The sequence below is a fragment of the Pteropus vampyrus genome, unplaced genomic scaffold, assembly GCF_000151845.1.
Source record: "Pteropus vampyrus isolate Shadow unplaced genomic scaffold, Pvam_2.0 Scaffold36, whole genome shotgun sequence".
Lineage (NCBI taxonomy): Eukaryota > Metazoa > Chordata > Mammalia > Chiroptera > Pteropodidae > Pteropus > Pteropus vampyrus.
In genome coordinates, this window is record NW_011888817.1 from 9,599,827 (window position 1) to 9,608,540 (window position 8,714).

The 8,714-nt window shown below is 47.0% G+C and overlaps 1 long non-coding RNA gene across 1 annotated transcript in view; it reads left to right on the top strand.

The window, feature by feature from the left end:
• The first annotated feature begins 5,757 nt into the window (after window positions 1-5,757).
• LOC111738200 overlaps window positions 5,758-8,714 on the top strand; it is a 31,237-nt gene continuing 28,280 nt past the window's right edge. Inside the window, exons 1-2 of the long non-coding RNA XR_002779757.1 lie at window positions 5,758-6,372; window positions 6,626-6,755. This is a non-coding gene — a long non-coding RNA (uncharacterized LOC111738200). The remainder of the gene's footprint in view (window positions 6,373-6,625; window positions 6,756-8,714) is intronic.

Here is an 8,714-nt window from a genome sequence, read left to right on the forward strand (position 1 = left end):
AAGGCGACGGCGCCGGCCGCCGCTGCGGCAGTTGGGGTCCGGCGCAGCCGCGTGTAAGGATGTAGAGTGCGGCGACTCGGAGTCCTTCTCCGAGCCCATGGCCCTCAGCGGCCGAGGGGCGAGGGGCGCCCAGCGCCGCCACAGCTCCCGCCTCAGCGCCCCCTCAGCCGGCGCCGCCGCCGCCGCCCTCCCGGAGCTAGAAACCGACCGGTATCAACGAAGCGGTTATAAAACCTCCGCCCCTCGCGCCGCTGCCCACTGCGCAGGCGCTCTGCTGAGCCACCTCACAACCCGCACCGCCCGGTCGGGGGCTGGGCGCTGGGCGGGGCCGGGCGAGGAGGGGCCGAGCGTGCTGAGGCGGAGCCTCGCCTCACCCAGTCGGTTGGTTCCCCGACAGCCATCTTGAGGAGTCGTTAACCCAACGGTTTTGCTTGGCCTCTTCCCCCAATTCTGTCACCCCCCCCCGAACCCCATCATCTCCAAGGTGGAGTTTTCTGCCTATGATGGATAGGCAGACTGCCACTTCCAGCAAGTGATGCTTCAGTTACTTCATCTGTAAAAAGCAGACAAGGGTAGATTTTTTGGTGATTCCCAATTGGTCCACCTTCCAACATTTTTTTCATCGTTGCTTATTGAGCAAACACTATTAATTAAAGAATATAGTCACCAATGTCACCATAAAATAATTGATTTAAAAAATAAACCTGAAGCTCAAAAAATATGTATATAGTTATTTACTACAAAGTGGAGGCGTTACTAGATAAAACAGACAGGGTCCCTCTATCTGCAAGGGACTTACAGAATAAAGTACAGATTTCTTAACCTAGCATTCAATGCTCTCTGTGACCTAATAAACTGTATTCCTAGGCCCACTTCCCACTCTAACCTCCTGGTAGCTTAGTTACTTACAATTTGTGGATAAGGCCCAGCATTTTTTATTTTTTTAATTTATTTTTTATTTTTTGGCCTGGAAGTATCTTTCTTTTGCTTGTTCCCCACTCCTCTGACTGGGGGAGGGTCTGGACACAGCCTTCCAAATGGGAGGCAAGCAAGCGACTTCAATAGCAATGAGAATGTATTGGGATTAAATTTAGTTGCAAATAACAAAAGGAAAAAATGGCATATGATAGAAATTTCTTTATTCATGAAAAATAAGTCGAAAGGTAGGCAGTTTGGGGCTGTTCCACCACCCTCAGCCCTTGGTTTCCAATCTTAAGTTTACCTCATTATGATCCGCATTCCATACAGTGGGGAGGAAAAAGGAAAGAAAGGTCCACCTTTTCCCTTTTAGGAAGGCTGCCTGGGAAGTCCTGCACATTTTTGCATACATCTCATTGGCCAAACATAGTCACATTGCCATACTGGGAAATACAGTCTTTTAACTGGGCATGATGTGCCCCTAAAAATAGGGGGTATGTTATTAATAAAGAACGGTAGTATACCTGAAACAAATAAAAGAAAAATGTTAAATGAAAGAAAAAAAAAGAATGGTAGAATGAATACTGGAAGATAACCAGCTGTCTTTTTCATGGGTGGTATTTAAAACCATGAGAAAGGTCCCTAGGAATAAACCCTGAGAAACTTCAAACTTTTGAGGTGAAACAGTAGAAGAGCCAGCGAAAGAAACTGAGAAGCAGGGGGCTGTGAAATAGGAGAAAAACCAAGCAGGCACATTGTCATAGACACCAAGATAAAATGTTTCCAGGGTGTGTGGTCGATTGGGACAACTGCTGCCAAGAAATCAAGAAAGATAAAGAAGCGACCACTGGATTTGGCAATATCAAAGAGGCCTATAAGGAAGAGGAATGATTCCCCTTAAGGAAGGAGGTCTGATGTTGGATGGTTAAAACAATTAATTTCTACATATTGGTCAGAATAGGCTAGGCTCTGCTGTGGTAACAAACAACTCAAATATCTCAATGGCTTAATACAACAATGGTATAATTTTCCCACTCATGCAAAATCTGCTATGGATCAAAGCACTTCCCAGGGGTAGCTCTGCTTCACCCCACTGGGTAACTCAGAGATCCAGACCACTTCCATGCTGAGTTCCACCACTCATTGTGAGGCTTTCAGGATCGTCTCAGTAGGGAAAAGAGAGCTGGAGGGTTGTACACTGGCAGTTAAATACTTAAGTGTGGAAGTGACACATGTTACTTCTACTCACAGACTATTGACCAGAACTTGTCTTGTAGGCCGAAGTTCCCTATAGCTATGTGTGACTCCGTTCTCAGTGCCCAATGTCCTGATCAATTTAAGAGCTCCCTTTGAGGAGGTGTGTGCCTGTTGTGGGAATGAAGGGCGGGGGAGATGGCTGCCCTGTTACTCAGGTCAGATTGTGCCAAAAAGAGATGGGGACTCTGATTCTAGGCAGACTCAGATGGCTTTTAGATGATTCTCCCTCTTCAGGTGACAGAAATAGCTGTCAGGGTTCTAGCTTGCTGAATCCATATTTTTCTTCTCCCAAACAAACTCTTACTCAGCTCAAAGCTGCCACCGTCACTGCTTTAGCAGAAAACTGACCTCCCATAAATGCCCCTGGACTTTGCAATGGCCCCATTTCTACTGGGGCTTTCTCCTCTCCTGAATCCATTACCCTTGAATCAAGGGACTAAAGCAGTTCCTCCTAATTTTTCTTTTGTGTCTCCACTTGACAGAAACTGAGTAGTGACTCAGAGAGATGGCATGAGCGAGAGAAGAATTCTTACCCATTTATTCACTCATTGAGTAAACATTTATTATACTTCGTACTAGACCCTTTGCCAGGCACTAGGAGCATGGAGATGAAAAATATAGCTTAAGGGAGATTATAGACAAGAAAGCAGGTCATTGGGATACTAGGTGATGAAGACATGTACAAAAAGCTGTGAGGTGGGCAGAGGAGGGCATGGCAAGCCTTGCCCAGAGTGGTGAGGAACAGCTTTCTGGAGGGAGAGCCCTTTGAGTTGAGTCTCAAAGGATGAGTAGGAGTAGACAGGTTGTAAGACAGTACAAACTGAGGGAGTCTGGAGGAAAGGCATAGGGGTACAAACACAGGATTAGTCTGAAGAAATGTAAACAGTAGGGTGTGACAGGAGTAGAGAATGTTTGAAAGGATGCACAAGGGAAGAGAGAATAGAAAGGTTCTATATTATGACTCTACCAGATGCAAGGAAAAGAAGCCCAACATGGACTTGTGAAAGAGACAAAAGTTTTGTCACCCAAAGATATATCTTTTGGGATATTGATTTTAAGCCCGTTATTAAGAAACAAAAGACTCAAAAAGATATTTCTACCCTCCTTGTTACCTGCTTAAGGGGATTCAGACAGAAAAAAACTGCTTAATGTATCACCTTAGCATTGTAATAGAAACTAAATGCGGCAGACAGGGAGAAATCTAGCAAAGCCTATTTCCCTCTGTGTCCCATTGTTTCTGGGTGGCAGCCAAGAATTTGTTGATCACACATTTTGCTCTTTCTCATCTACCTGCAAATTGCCTGCTTTATCTTTGAAATCCTTGACCCCTGCCTCCTACTGCTGTCCTTGAAAGTGACCTCTACCTAGTGTGACCCCTACTTTTTTCCTCTAGATCAGGAATGGTGAATGGCACTCAGCCTAGTCAGTCTAATCTGGGTTACCTCCTGTTCCCTGGGTTTCCTGACCCTTCCTCCTTTCCACCTGCTTCACCGAATGCCTTCTCATCCACCTGGAAGTCCTCCTGCTTCTGACCTGTCCTCTGTCCACATCCCCACATCCATGTCCCATTTACCTCTAAAATCCTTATGGAACCTCCCAAGTGCTCAGAGAACCTCTCCCTGATTCAGGCTTCATTATCTCTCTTGCCTGGACTTTGGCCCCAGCTCCTCAATTGGTCTCTTTTGTGAAGGCCATCAGCTCATATCAACCCCTACTCAAAACCTTTCTACAGTTCCCACTGCCAGGCTTATCTCCTATGTATCTTGGAACTGAGCCATTTGGGCTTCTCGATGTTATCTAAACATAGATTTATCAAGCCCGATTCTTTACAAATGGTGGTCTACTTGGTGTAATCCCATGCATACTTCCTGGCTCATTTCCATGGTCAATACTTCCTTTTCTACAGTCAGACACTCCTTTGTGTTCCCAGGGTGCCATGTAGGTAACTTTAGTGTCACACTTATTACAAGGATGACCACAAAATTTACTGTCCAAATCCAGGGCACTTTTGAGAATGAAAGGGAATGCTATTATTAACTGTTCTGGTTAAAAAGGTGTCAATCAATCTGTTCCGGGGAGATTGGAAGGTATGGTCACCCGCATACATCCAACACTGTCATAAAACCTGGCACTTGGTACTTTTATTTTTCTCATTCATATCTTTCAGCAATTTGAGATAGTATTGTTATCTCCATTTTAAGAGGAGGAAATGTTATCTCTATTTTTAAGTCTCTCTCAGAAAGAGAGACTTGTAGTCACCCAGCCAGAAGATGGCAAAGCTGGCCTGGGAAGCCAGATCATCAGATTCCAAATACTCTTCCGACTCTAGAGGTTGTTATGTACCACTACACCTGACCGGTCCAATACCATAGAATCTTATTATCTAGATTAGCCATGTGCGGTCCTTCCAGATGAAGGGGGAAGGTAGAAATAGAGTCTTGGTCATCTTGTACACTGGCCCCTCACAGGGCCCAGGCGAGAGAAGGCTCAGGGCATGTCTGTTGGAGAGACTTCTTGAGGACAGAACTGTGTGTTTCATTCCTCACCTAATCACTAGCACAGGACTTGCTATACATCTATTCATTATGCATTAACATTTATTAAGCACCTACTGTGTGCCTGGTGGTGTGTTGGTGATATAGCAATGAGCAAAATAGACACAGTCCCTGTTCTCATGGAACTTACAGTCTAGAGGGGAAAAACCATACGAAAAACCATCACAAATAAACACAGTGACAAATTAGGATAGATACCAAGGAAAAAAACTGGGTATTGAGGTTTAAGAAATATTTTGGAGGTAAATTTAATAGATTTCGGTCATAGAATTGATAGAGGACAGTGAGATGGAGATGGTTCTTGGGTTTCTGCTTAAAGCAGAGATGGAGATACAAAGAAGGATCAATCTGGAGAGTAATATGGTCGGTTTGGACACGCGGGGCTTGAGCTACCTGTGGGATTTCTGCTTTAGTCTTTCCCACTTCCAGCCAGATTATTTGATTTGCCCCAAACTGCAAAAGTGTGGCATGTAACAGAAACCTGCATCGGCCAGCCCAAACAAAGCTGGTCTCCCGGGAGCACCGTAGAAAGAGGGACAGATTGGGTTAGACAAGAGAGGAGCAGGGAAAGGATGTGTTCATGGAGACAATCAGATCTCCCAAGCTGCAGTAGGACCATGGCGGGCAGCGGTACATGTTGCAGAGAGCGATCCCCGCCTCGCCTCCTCCCTTCCCCCCTTCCCCCCACGCGCGCTAGGCCAGCGCACTCCAACCCTGCGTACCAACGAGGGGAGGGGCTGCTCTGTGCCTGGAAACCAGAGCAGCCCAGGCTGAGTCTGCCGCGAGACTCTCCAATCGGGTTGCGCCCGGTAGCGGCACCACATGACCAGCTTCCCCTCTTCTCTCGGGCCTTCCAGGGAAGACCGGCATCCCCAACAACGCCCCCGCCTTCCCGCCCCTACCCCTCGCATGCCGCAGCGGCGCAGGAGGGCGCTCCGCTAGTGGCCGGGATTCCGCCGCAGTCCGCCGCAGCGCGGGGCTGGGGTGGGGGGAGGGGAGGGGAAGGGAGAGGAGGGGAGCGAATTGCAGCCGCATCGTCCGCAGTGTTTTGCATCAAGGGCAAGCACACCCGCTCCCTGGCAAGGCTGGCTCTGAATTCCAAACTTGCCGTCGTTCTCCCAGCTGTTTCCACCGCCGCTGCCACGCGTCTGGTCGCAGCATCCCTGGCCCCCTTGGACCACTGTCCGTAGCCTCTCGCTGGGCTTCCTGCAGGGCTAGCGGGAGATGGGAGGATTTCAATCTATCCCGCCCACAAGCTTCCCACCTACTTTTCTCTTATGCTATGTCACCCTGCTTTAAACCTCACACTGGCTCCCCAGCCCCATAAGAGAGTTCCATAAGAGAGCATTAAGGTGCTCCTAACCAAGCCCCAGCTTAACCCTTTCCAGATCCACCCCCTACTTGCACCAGAGACCTAGTTTCTCCGAACACCTTGCCCTTCCAGGAACAGCCATCACTTGCATACTCAGTGACTACTCTTGTTGTGTCTTCTGCCTAGGGTGCCCTTTGTGAAGTTAACAAATTCATAAACTCAACTTTATCATAATAATGCAATGAAGAGTGAAAACTGGCACTGAAATGCCTCTTAGCGAAGGTCACGGAGTTGAAAGCCTACAGGTGTCAAGCAGGAGAAATAAATAAGGTCAGTGGGCAGAGGCATAAGAAAAACCTGTCTAAAGGACAGGGACCCTGTTCTCCATTTAGGCTAACATGCTCCTGTGGGGTGGGGGGCGGGACGTGGGTCCTACCATGCCAGATATTTGAGTTCACGAGAAAAGGCACAAATCCAGATTTTTACGTATAACCTCTCAATTTTTAAATGTTGATTTGATTTTTAAAACATCCCTGTAGGCCAGACGCGGCTCATAGATCCTCAGTGCATGACCTTTTTTTAGGGAGAAGATAGCTTTCCTTGAGAAAATACTCTGAAAAACTGTTTAAGGTGAAGGTGTATCTTGAAGCAGCTCTGAGAAGGCAGCTGTTGTGGAAGCAGCAAAGAAGAGGACTTGGTTTAGATATCTTAAGGTACCGAGGACTGGAGGATCTTCCAGAAACTGGAGGACTGGGCTTGGGAAAAGGGCAGGAACAGAGGATGGGAGGGGGTGGAGAGAGTGGGGAGATGGGGGGGCGGGGCAGTAGGAAGTCAGCCAGGGTAGCCCACCTACCAGCATCAACTACCATGAATGATAGCAAACATTTCCTCCCATCCTTGTGGGGGCTTCATGAAGGCCTGAGAGGGGCCTGTAGTGCTTTGCTTTGTGGGGGCTGGTAGGGATGGGGGTGGTTTGTGAGGGGTATATAGAAGAGGCAGCCAACACCCTTACACCCTCAATCCCCAACAAAGTGTGATAATGCCTAGAGGGAGAGCTCCTTAGGAAGAGAGAGTGGAGACAATAGCCCAAAACAGGCAGAGACAGGAGCTGGCCCAAGACTGAGGGGCTGGGGACAGTGTAGAGGGAAACAGAAGAGCCAGCTGAGGTTGTATTGGGAACCAGAGTACTTTTAGTTTACCCTGAGGTTTTTTGTAGCCTTAATGTGATCTCCTCCTCTGTCTCTCATCCCTGGAAATCTTCAGAAAAATCTATGCTCCCTGAGGCTGAAAATGAATGAAGGGGCCAAGTTTTCCATTTGTGTTGGTATAGTGCTGACCAAAAACAGTACAGGCTGAAGCAGGAGCTGGACCAGGAGAAATAAAACCTCCCAGGAATTTGCAGTAATCTTGGAGAGGGTTTTGGCATGGGTGATTGGGCTCATCCCATGATCTCAAGGGGTCAATGGGCCAGTAGGCTGGCATCTAGGTTATGGTAATAAAGAACCACCTATAATTGCTTACTTGTGCCAGACACTGTGCTACATATATCTCTGTTATCCCTACAGTTGATTGTATGAGAGAGGTGCTATTGTAATCCCCATTTACAGATGAAGAAATTTTTTTCTTCATCTGTAATGCCTAGAGCGGTGAAGTGACTTGCCCAAAGCCACAGAGATAGAAAACAGTGGACTGGACCTGCTCTCCAGCCGATTGCCTTCAGCAGAAGAAATTGTCATCTTGTCTGGAGTTTCCATGGATAGCACTTAGGTATTGTTTGACTTGTATGTCTGTCCTTCCCACTCATCTGTAAGGGGATGGGAGCCATGTCACTGACAAGGAGAAAATTCTGAGACGTCCTACATTTAATTACAGCATGGCAGAGGGTGAAAGGAAGAGACAAAAAGGGGTTAATGGGTTAACAACTGCAGTGCAAAACAAACAAAAGACTGCTTGCCCTCCTTAGTGTATGTTAGAATTAAATTAACTTCCAGGTGGCTATTTCTGAGATTATCTAAAAAGAGAGACAAGCCAGGGGCTGTTAACTCTGTAGCTTCCGCTTCTTATTTACCTCAGAGCATTACATCTATCCCAGAACTAGCCCCGCTTTTCACCTTCTCCCATCCCCTGTGTCTATAGCTAATGTAAGTTCTTTCAGACTGGCTTACATCCTTCTCGCCCCCACCCCCAACTTGATATATAAAAACGCTTGTTCCTCTGGGACTACGGACATGTTTTCTTTCCTACCTAGCCATGCTGCTGGTGGTCTGGACTTCGTGCTCCAAGACTGATCTCTTTTGCTAGCAGTGGCCTAATAAATTCTTTCTTTTAAAAAGAATTTCAACCATGAAAGTTAAAATTATTGTTTAATACTGTTAATTTTAAGAGTCTGGCACACAGTGGGTGCCAAGCATATCTTAAATCAATTCCTTCAAGGAAGGCCGAAGTGCTTTCGAGTCTCAGATCTTCGTGCTCTTGGGCAAGTCCATGCCCTTGGGCCAGTCATTCACCCTCTCTGGGCCTCAGTCCCCTTATCTGTGAAATGGTGATTATAAGGTAGACTATACAGGATTATTGTGAGATTTAAATGGGACCAGGCCATGGAATTTCTATAAATTGCCATAAACAAGCAGCTGTTGTTACTGCTATAAAGACGATGATGATGGTGATGGTGA